Source organism: Phaenicophaeus curvirostris, chromosome 5 (genome assembly GCF_032191515.1).
Source record: "Phaenicophaeus curvirostris isolate KB17595 chromosome 5, BPBGC_Pcur_1.0, whole genome shotgun sequence".
Classification (NCBI taxonomy): Eukaryota; Metazoa; Chordata; class Aves; order Cuculiformes; family Cuculidae; genus Phaenicophaeus; species Phaenicophaeus curvirostris.
The window spans coordinates 2,365,808-2,375,326 of NC_091396.1; the positions used below are offsets into that span (position 1 = coordinate 2,365,808).

The 9,519-nt window shown below is 53.9% G+C and overlaps 1 long non-coding RNA gene across 1 annotated transcript; it reads right to left on the bottom strand.

Annotated features, from left to right (window-relative positions):
- Positions 1–2,905: 2,905 nt before the first annotated feature.
- Positions 2,906–7,982, bottom strand: LOC138720628 (uncharacterized). The gene is made up of 4 exons (XR_011337446.1): positions 7,888–7,982; positions 5,446–5,603; positions 4,922–5,082; positions 2,906–3,911 (listed from the first exon to the last, which is right to left on the bottom strand). It is a non-coding gene; the product is annotated as an uncharacterized lncRNA (long non-coding RNA).
- Between the last annotated feature and the right edge of the window lie 1,537 nt (positions 7,983–9,519).

Below are 9,519 nucleotides of genomic sequence, written 5' to 3' on the forward strand. Positions count from 1 at the left end.
ACAGGCTCTCAGTAGCTTCCTGCTGCCTGAGGGATCGAGGCTGTGCAACGGTCTCCTCCTTCACCGGCTCGGTCAGAAGAACCAGGGCTTGATCTGCAGCAGCCCAAGGCTCATTCTGACACGGACCCTCCATCTCCCTCCCTCGCACATGTCAGAACAAAGTCCTGTCTGATGCCGCTTTGCAACCTTGCATCTCCCCGAGACTTGCTGCTGCCTCAAAACTCTTCCCTTTGACGGGGTATTAAACAACAGGATAAAACATATTAAACAACAAACGGGGTGACCAGCAGGGCCAGGGAGGTTCTTCTCCCTCTGGCCTCGGCCCTGGGGAGAGCGCTCCTCGAATCCTGGGGTCAGTGCTGGGCCCCTCCCCACAAGAAGGATGTTGAGGCTCTGGAGCGAGTGCAGAGAAGAGAACGGAGCTGGGGAAGGGGCTGGAGAAGAAGAGGAGCGGCTGAGAGAGCTGGGGGGGTTCAGCCTGGAGAAGAGGAGGCTGAGGGGAGACCTCATTGCTCTCTGCAACTCCCTGAGAGGAGGTTGTGGAGAGGAGGGAGCTGGGCTCTTCTCCCAAGGGACAGGGGACAGGCCAAGAGGGAATGGCCTCAAGCTCCACCAGGGGAGGCTCAGGCTGGACATTAGGAAAAAATTCTTCACAGAAAGGGTCATTGGGCAGTGTCCGAGGCTGCCCAGGGAGGGGGTTGAGTCCCCTTCCCTGGAGGGGTTTAAGGGCCGGGTGGACGAGGTGCTGAGGGACGTGGGTCAGTGATTGATGGGAATGGTTGGACTCGATGATCCGGTGGGTCTCTTCCAACCTGGTGATTCTACCATTCTGTGATTCTATGATGTTAAAAATGCTAAGAGTAGTTGAAAACGCTGTAAGCCCTAGTGAATTCCCTATTGACACAGGCCAAGGCCTCGGCAGGGTTAGCAGAGCTCCGGGGAGGGGGGACTGTAGGAACCGGTGGCCGCAAGGCAGCTCCTTCTGTTCGCTCCTTGCTGACCGGGGGCCCTTGACCCGCCCTCGGCCTGAGAGCGCGAAGCCGAACAAAGGGGGCAGAGTCCGAGCCGCAGGGAGGGCGGAGCCAGCGCTCAGGGCTCGGCGCGGGGCTCCGGAGAGGAACCAATCGCTGTTGGCGCTGGGGCGGGCAAGGCCCGCGGGCGAGAGGCCTGGGCCAATCAGGCCGCTCCGGGAGGCCCGGGGAGAGCCGAGCGGAGGGATATAAACCGCTAAGTTGCCGCCAGAACCTTCTGGGCTTTTCCCTGCGTGCGGAGTCGGTCTCGTCCGTCGTTGCCGCGGGTGAGTGTGCGGGGAGAGATTCTTCCCGGGGAGGGGGGGAGGCCCCGGCCCGGGCTGCCCCGAGCAGCGGTGGCCGCCCCAGCCCCGAGGGGTTCCAGGCCGGGCTGGAGGGGGCTCGGAGCCCCTGACCCAGCGGGCGGGGTCCCTGCCCGTGGCGGGGGGGGGGGGGGTTGGAACTGGGGGCGCTGCGCGGTCCCTTCTGACCGCCGGGGGGCGCCGTGTCCCGCGCCGATCGGGGGCACGTGGGGTGGCGGGAAGCCCGGCGGAGCCCGTCCGGCGGCCGCGTGAGAGGGAGGGCGGGAGGGCGCTGTGTTAGGAGCACGGCGCATGCGCGCAGCACCCGGGGCATGCTGGGAGTTGTAGTCCTGGCAGCGCCACCGCCTACTCGGGGTTTTCCCCTCCCGGCCGTGCTCGGTGAGCCCTTTGAGGGACGCAGGCGGCTGTTCTCGGGAGCGCCGCGCACAGTCGCGTCCTCCCGGTCACTTCAGGAGCTGCCCTGCACGGCTTTTTCCGTTCCCCGCCGCGGGGCCAGCCGTGGCGGTCGGGCGGCGGTGTCGCGCGGTGATGACGTCACGCGGCCCGCGCAGGGGCCCAAAAGGCGGGAAGGGCCTGGGAGGGCAATGGCGGCAGGAGGGCTGTGTCCGGGTCCTGAACCGCAGCCTCGAGACGGAAAACGCCGCAAATAAACTCTCTAAGGCGTTAACCAGCCCTTTAATCGGGGCTGGGAAACACGAGGCAGCGATCTCCATCCGCCTGGGGGGCGTGGAGGTGAAGGGGGCTCTCACGGGGCTCCCAGAAAAGGTTCTTGTTTCCTTTAGAAATGAAATAGCCAAGGGGGGGTCATCAGCTCCAAAAAGTGAACTTTGATTTCCTTGAGTTTCAGTCTCTGGTTGCCAACCATTTAAACTAAAATCCAACAGAAGGTGGCAGTCATGAGGACCCACCTGCTTGTGCATAAAACTGCTACAAAATGCAGCAAGCCACTTGCCTTCTTTCTACTCTCAAGGTGTAGAAATCTTGTCTGATCTTGCCTTTAAACCCACCAATGACGCTCAACGCCTCATGCACCCTCCTTTCCCACATGCCATCCCGACTTAGTGTAGCTGTAGCATCAATTAAGATGAAAGTTGGAGTAGTCAGGTACTGAATTGGGATCACACTGGATTTTAGCTGCCGTTTTTGCAGCCCAAATAGGAGCAGCCGGAGCACTGAGCGTGTGAGATGAAGTTGTTGGTTTGTAAAACAGGGGAATTGAACTCCGAGAGTATTGACAGCGCTTAACAGTAGATGTAGAGTCTATAAGACACACCGCGCTTCAGAATAGAGCAGAAATAGATTTTATTATTAGCACAAGGCCACGGACGTTAAGAGTTAAAAGGAACATGTTGTAGGGATTTGTCAGATCATTCTGAATCCATATATCAAACCATAAAGAAACTACAAGTATGACAAAGCAATTAATGCATCAACAAGGGTTTTGAGGTAATTGGCTAGCAGGGTTTGGGATAACAAGATGAGTAAACAGCCCCTAAACAGCATCTGCCACATCAAGGTGAATGCTCCCACCCCCAATCCCCCACCCCTCCCCAGCCCCAGCGAGCTGTGGGTGAGCCCAGCTGCATGACAGCTCGACCCAGCACAGGCAATGTGGACGTCCTGCTCAGGGCTGGACACCCTCCTCTTGCCTGCAACACAGGCCAGTCAGTCAGGAGTCCTCAGCTTAACAAGCCCTTCTGGGCCTGGTGAGGAAACCTCTAAAGATCTTCAAACCTCCTTAGAACCCTCAAGGTAAACTGTACCTCGTTCTTCCCAACAAACTTGAAATGATTGTTCAAGCTAATTCTGTATTTTATTTCTAAAATAACAGAAAATATACATAATGTTCAAGCTTATAATACGTTACTAAAAGTTGTAAAAGATGCTGTAAGTCCTAGTGAATTCACTGTTCACCCAGGCCAACGTCTTAGCAGGCTTGTGGGAGTTCATAACCTCCTGCTGCAGAAAACAAAAGGGGACGTGAGCCAGTTCTTGTGGCAAAGAGCTCAAAAGCTTTTCTTGCTGGTATCTGACCTCAGTCTCCTCTCTTTCAAGTTCAAACCATTCCCTTGATTAGGTTCTTTGCCCATAGTCTTGCAGCAGTCCTCCCTGGGAGCTCCTCAGCCTGGCTGCCCAGCTGGGTGACAGGGTGGCCCGTGGCCTCTGGCACATTGTGGAGCTGCTGCCTGTGCCGGGGACGGCGATTCCTCCAGCACCTGCAGCAGGGTGAGCAACCTGAGTTGTGTTGTTGGATTCTCCAGGCTCTTGGTTGTCCTGCCCCCCTCCTATCTTATGGTGTCCATGGGTAGAATTGCTTACCCTGTGCCCTGTGATTGTTTTACCAGGCGTGCTTGCTGATAGTGGTATCGGGATCTTCCCAATAAAGACGTTGAGGGGAGTGAAAAATGAGGATTGGAACACATCGCAAGTTGGTGGAGCGTGCTGGTGCTCTTACACATTGGAAAATCCATTGTAAAGCCTTTGAACACTTGATGCAGTGTTGTCTAAGATGTTTTAAGGCTTTACTACAAGAGAGTTTCTGAGTAGTACATGGTCACAGTTGCTGGATCTTGAGGCTCTGTGTAGTAAAAAGAGAGCAGAAGGTTGTTGACATTAATAACGCTGTTGAAGGCACTAATGAATGTCACTTGATATGCTAGAAGGTATCTGAGACCATGCCCCATCCCTGGAGGTGTTCAAGGCAAGGTTGCTTTGAGCAGCCTGATCCAACAGGAGGTGTCCCTGCCCATGGCAGGAGTTTCGAACTTTATTATCTTTAAGATCCCTTCCAGCCCTCCGTGATGCTATGATCTATATGCACTCAGTTGGATCTCATTCAGTTATAGTGATTCAGGTGCACAGAATTTGTTCCAGCATCTTAAGTGGCTTCTTTAAGATGCCCCTGCTCGAGCTTAGAATAAGTTCGTAAGGTTTCATGAGAAGAAATGGGGTCATTAAGAAGTGGCATTAATACTGTTTCTCATACTACTTCAGCTTAGACGAATCAGCATTTCTAGAGAGCAACTGACTCCTCTACTTGGAAAGAGGATTTAGTGAAATGACTTCCCAAGGGCTCATGCAGTGGTGGAACAGATAGCCTAGATAATTTCCCCTCCACCAAGTGTTTATCTCTTTTCCATCTGCCTGGACACAAGACAGATACCTCTGGAAAAGGGAAATGCATTGGATTCAGCAAATACAGGGTTTCTGCTGTTTGATGTGCAAAAATTTGGGCTCGGTGATTGGGTTTGCTTCATGACACATTTCTAATGAGGTGTCAACGCTGGATGAGGTGCACCAAAAGTTCATTTGAACCTTTGGAGGCCTGAGGGGAAGTAAGACCTCACTTTGGACCTGCTTCCCTTCTGAGTATAAGCATCTTCAGCCAGGTTAAAGACGTGCTCTCGTGCCTGAGGAGAGGTCATCACCTGTAACCCCTCCTGGAGATAGATGCTCATCCATAAGTGTTCCTCAAAACCAAGACACCTTATTTTATTTCCTTACGCCCAATACCCTACAACACTAGAAAATGGGAGCTGTCACACAGGTTAAAAAAAATTTAACAGGGAAGGATCATAAAATACTCACCCATCTTCTGATACACTTTGTCTGAATGTCTATTTTTTGGCTGCTGTCGGAAATTGATACCCGTGAGCCGTTTCAAATCTCATCACAGAGCTGTTCTCCTGTTCTTACCGGTGGGGCTGCCCTGTTAGAGCAGGAGTACAGTGCCATCACCAAACAGCCACCTGGAACAGATAGAAAAATGTCAGCAAGCTCTGTTTAGTGATTATTTTTTTTATATACTGCTGCTTTAGAGTAATCTCCAGTCTTTCCCAGAAGCTGCTCACTTAATTTTCTGTAAATACAGTCTTGTCTGACGTGCTCTTTTGCACCAGGGTGCTGGGAGGGGAAGCTTAACTTCTGAAACGAGTTGTCCTCTAACTGTATAAAACTGTCCCAGTCAATGAATAAAATACAGGGGAGGCCAAATAAAGGGAAGAAAAATACCCAATATTAATGAAATCCCCATACCAATCATCAACCGCGCATTTGCATTTCACATTTGCTACTGAAAATCAGACCTATCTGATGATGGTTTGCTCAGATACCTCATTTCCTCTAAGTGGGTTGATTCCCATTGAAAGTCTTTTTGTTCCTCTTAAATCACAGAATGGTCGGGGTTGAAGGGAGCTCTGGAGATCATCTAGTCCAACTGAAGCAGATTCTCTTAGAGTTGTTGATGTGTTGTTGTCTGGCATTGCATCTGCTAACGAATAAATATTGGTGAATGGTGTTACATCACCTTAGATTACATTCATTGTTTAAATCCACAGCTGGGACCTGCAAATGGTTTTGTTTGTCTTTAAAAAATAAGTGGGGTTTCTGTATCAGCAAAGGGGTTTGTAAAGCTGTCACAGAATTGATTGTATCAGGTTTGTGGAACCTTATCTGGCGAATGCACATACGTCGCATTCATGTATTTGATCTTAAAACAGTGCTTCTCATTAGTAACGTTAACGTTGGCTTCAGCAAACCACCAGTTGGAAACGTTCCTAATTTCAAACGCGTTACCCCAGATTTATTCTTAGCAAGCACCCATGAGGACCCAGATCTCCTTTTTGCCCCATAGCTCCACCCTGAAGATCTACCAGAGGGACTAAATAAAGTAAGGGATGCTTCTCAATCTAAAACCTACAGCTCCTCATGGAGTGACACAAAGAATATCACGTCATAGAATAACCAGGTTGGAAGAGACCCACCAGATCATTGAGTCCAACCATTCCTATTGTAATGAGTAACAGAAAGTAATTTGCTGATCAAGCCAACTAAACGAGCAGCAATCTTTCTGTTTCAAAGCACAGGAACATCTTGTTTGGTAAGAAAGATGAAGCCACAATGCTATCTTAATTAAAAGCTAAAAGTTACCATGACCATATAAGTTTTGTATATAGATAGTATATACTGAATTTACAGCCAAGCCTTCTCAAACCTCCTGAAGCAAGAGTCAAGAGCAACAAATCACCTCGGGCCTCAGCAGATGTGGATTAGCCAGCTCAAAGAATGTGGCCCTGTGCGAGAAAGGAACAAATTGCCCAGAGATAAGGAGAAAGGGAGGAAGGGGCGTTCAGAACTGTTTGATGAGAAACAGGACTACAACCTTGAACACTGCTGAACTGAGACAACTCTGTAAACTTAGCTGATTTATTATCTGGCCATATGGAGATTGCATGTACCCTAAAGGAACAGGGCGGGGCATCATCAAAGATGTGAAACGAGCTCGGGCGGGGGGGATAAAAGGGGTTGCTCACCTTAACTAACATTGCAAGCCTTGGTGGAGCTGTGACTCCCCAGCCGCCCAGCGCTGCTTTTGCTTTCCTATCTAAATAAATAGTAAATTCATCCACGTTTGGACTTTGTGTTGTTAACTCAATTATAACACTATCAAAACGTCCTTAAAGTTGGGATGGCATGTGGGAAAGGAGGGTGCATGAGGCGTTGAGCGTCATTGGTGGGTTTAAAGGCAAGATCAGACAAGATTTCTACACCTTGAGAGTAGAAAGAAGGCAAGTGGCTTGCTGCATTTTGTAGCAGTTTTATGCACAAGCAGGTGGGTCCTCATGACTGCCACCTTCTGTTGGATTTTAGTTTAAATGGTTGGCAACCAGAGACTGAAACTCAAGGAAATCAAAGTTCACTTTTTGGAGCTGATGACCCCCCCTTGGCTATTTCATTTCTAAAGGAAACAAGAACCTTTTCTGGGAGCCCCGTGAGAGCCCCCTTCACCTCCACGCCCCCCAGGCGGATGGAGATCGCTGCCTCGTGTTTCCCAGCCCCGATTAAAGGGCTGGTTAACGCCTTAGAGAGTTTATTTGCGGCGTTTTCCGTCTCGAGGCTGCGGTTCAGGACCCGGACACAGCCCTCCCGCCGCCATTGCCCTCCCAGGCCCTTCCCGCCTTTTGGGCCCCGGCGCGGGCCGCGTGACGTCATCACCGCGCGACACCGCCGCCCGACCGCCACGGCCGGCCCCGCGGCGGGGAACGGAAAAAGCCGTGCAGGGCAGCTCCTGAAGTGACCGGGAGGACGCGACTGTGCGCGGCGCTCCCGAGAACAGCCGCCTGCGTCCCTCAAAGGGCTCACCGAGCACGGCCGGGAGGGGAAACCCCGAGTAGGCGGTGGCGCTGCCAGGACTACAACTCCCAGCATGCCCCGGGTGCTGCGCGCATGCGCCGTGCTCCTAACACAGCGCCCTCCCGCCCTCCCTCTCACGCGGCCGCCGGACGGGCTCCGCCGGGCTTCCCGCCACCCCACGTGCCCCCGATCGGCGCGGGACACGGCGCCCCCCGGCGGTCAGAAGGGACCGCGCAGCCCCCCCAGTTCCAACCCCCCCCACCCCCGCCACGGGCAGGGACCCCGCCCGCTGGGTCAGGGGCTCCGAGCCCCCTCCAGCCCGGCCTGGAACCCCTCGGGGCTGGGGCGGCCACCGCTGCTCGGGGCAGCCCGGGCCAGGGCCTCCCCCCGTCCCCGGGAAGAATCTCTCCCCGCACACTCACCCGCGGCAACGACGGACGAGACCGACTCCGCACGCAGGGAAAAGCCCAGAAGGTTCTGGCGGCAACTTAGCGGTTTATATCCCTCCGCTCGGCTCTCCCCGGGCCTCCCGGAGCGGCCTGATTGGCCCAGGCCTCTCGCCCGCGGGCCTTGCCCGCCCCAGCGCCAACAGCGATTGGTTCCTCTCCGGAGCCCCGCGCCGAGCCCTGAGCGCTGGCTCCGCCCTCCCTGCGGCTCGGACTCTCCCCGCTTTGTTCGGCTTCGCGCTCTCAGGCCGAGGGCGGGTCAAGGGCCCCCGGTCAGCAAGGAGCGAACAGAAGGAGCTGCCTTGCGGCCACCGGTTCCTACAGTCCCCCCTCCCCGGAGCTCTGCTAACCCTGCCGAGGCCTTGGCCTGTGTCAATAGGGAATTCACTAGGGCTTACAGCGTTTTCAACTACTCTTAGCATTTTTAACATCATAGAATCACAGAATGATAGAATCACCAGGTTGGAAGAGACCCACCGGATCATCGAGTCCAACCATTCCCATCAATCACTAACCCACGTCCCTCAGCACCTTGTCCACCCGGCCCTTAAACCTCTCCAGGGAAGGGGACTCAACCCCCTCCCTGGGCAGCCTCGGACACTGCCCAATCACCCTTTCTGTGAAGAATTTTTTCCTGATGTCCATTGTGCCCCTCCCCTGGTGGAGCTTGAGGCCATTCCCTCTCGGCCTGTCCCCTGTCCCTTGGGAGAAGAGCCCAGCTCCCTCCTCTCCACAACCTCCTCTCAGGGAGTTGCAGAGAGCAATGAGGTCTCCCCTCAGCCTCCTCTTCTCCAGGCTGAACCCCCCCAGCTCTCTCAGCCGCTCCTCTTCTTCTCCAGCCCCTTCCCCAGCTCCGTTCTCTTCTCTGCACTCGCTCCAGAGCCTCAACATCCTTCTTGTGGGGAGGGGCCCAGCACTGACCCCAGGATTCGAGGAGCGCTCTCCCCAGGGCCGAGGCCAGAGGGAGAAGAACCTCCCTGGCCCTGCTGGTCACCCCGTTTGTTGTTTAATATGTTTTATCCTGTTGTTTAATACCCCGTCAAAGGGAAGAGTTTTGAGGCAGCAGCAAGTCTCGGGGAGATGCAAGGTTGCAAAGCGGCATCAGACAGGACTATGTTCTGACATGTGCGAGGGAGGGAGATGGAGGGTCCGTGTCAGAATGAGCCTTGGGCTGCTGCAGATCAAGCCCTGGTTCTTCTGACCGAGCCGGCCAAGGAGGAGACCGTTGCACAGCCTCGATCCCTCAGGCAGCAGGAAGCTACCGAGAGCCTGTTTTCCTCCTGAACTCGGCTACTTCGTGTAGGTCAGGACTGTGATGGCAACACAGCTCCTAGAGGTCCTCATCAGCCTCAACTGCTGTTTCTTCTCGCCCACCACGTGCACACTCACTCCTCCATGGACTAGGGTCTCCCATTTTTGGAGTCCTTCAGGCCTTCTCCTGGATGGACCTTGGACCTGTGCTCTGGACAGTTTTACTCCTGGACGGGTCACTGTGTGTACTTTGTATTTCACATCCAACTGCATCTCCTCGTGCTTCTGACTGGACCCTTGGGATGAGCCCTGCAGCTGGTTCATCATCTGCCATGGCTGCAGCTCTTGATGGACCCT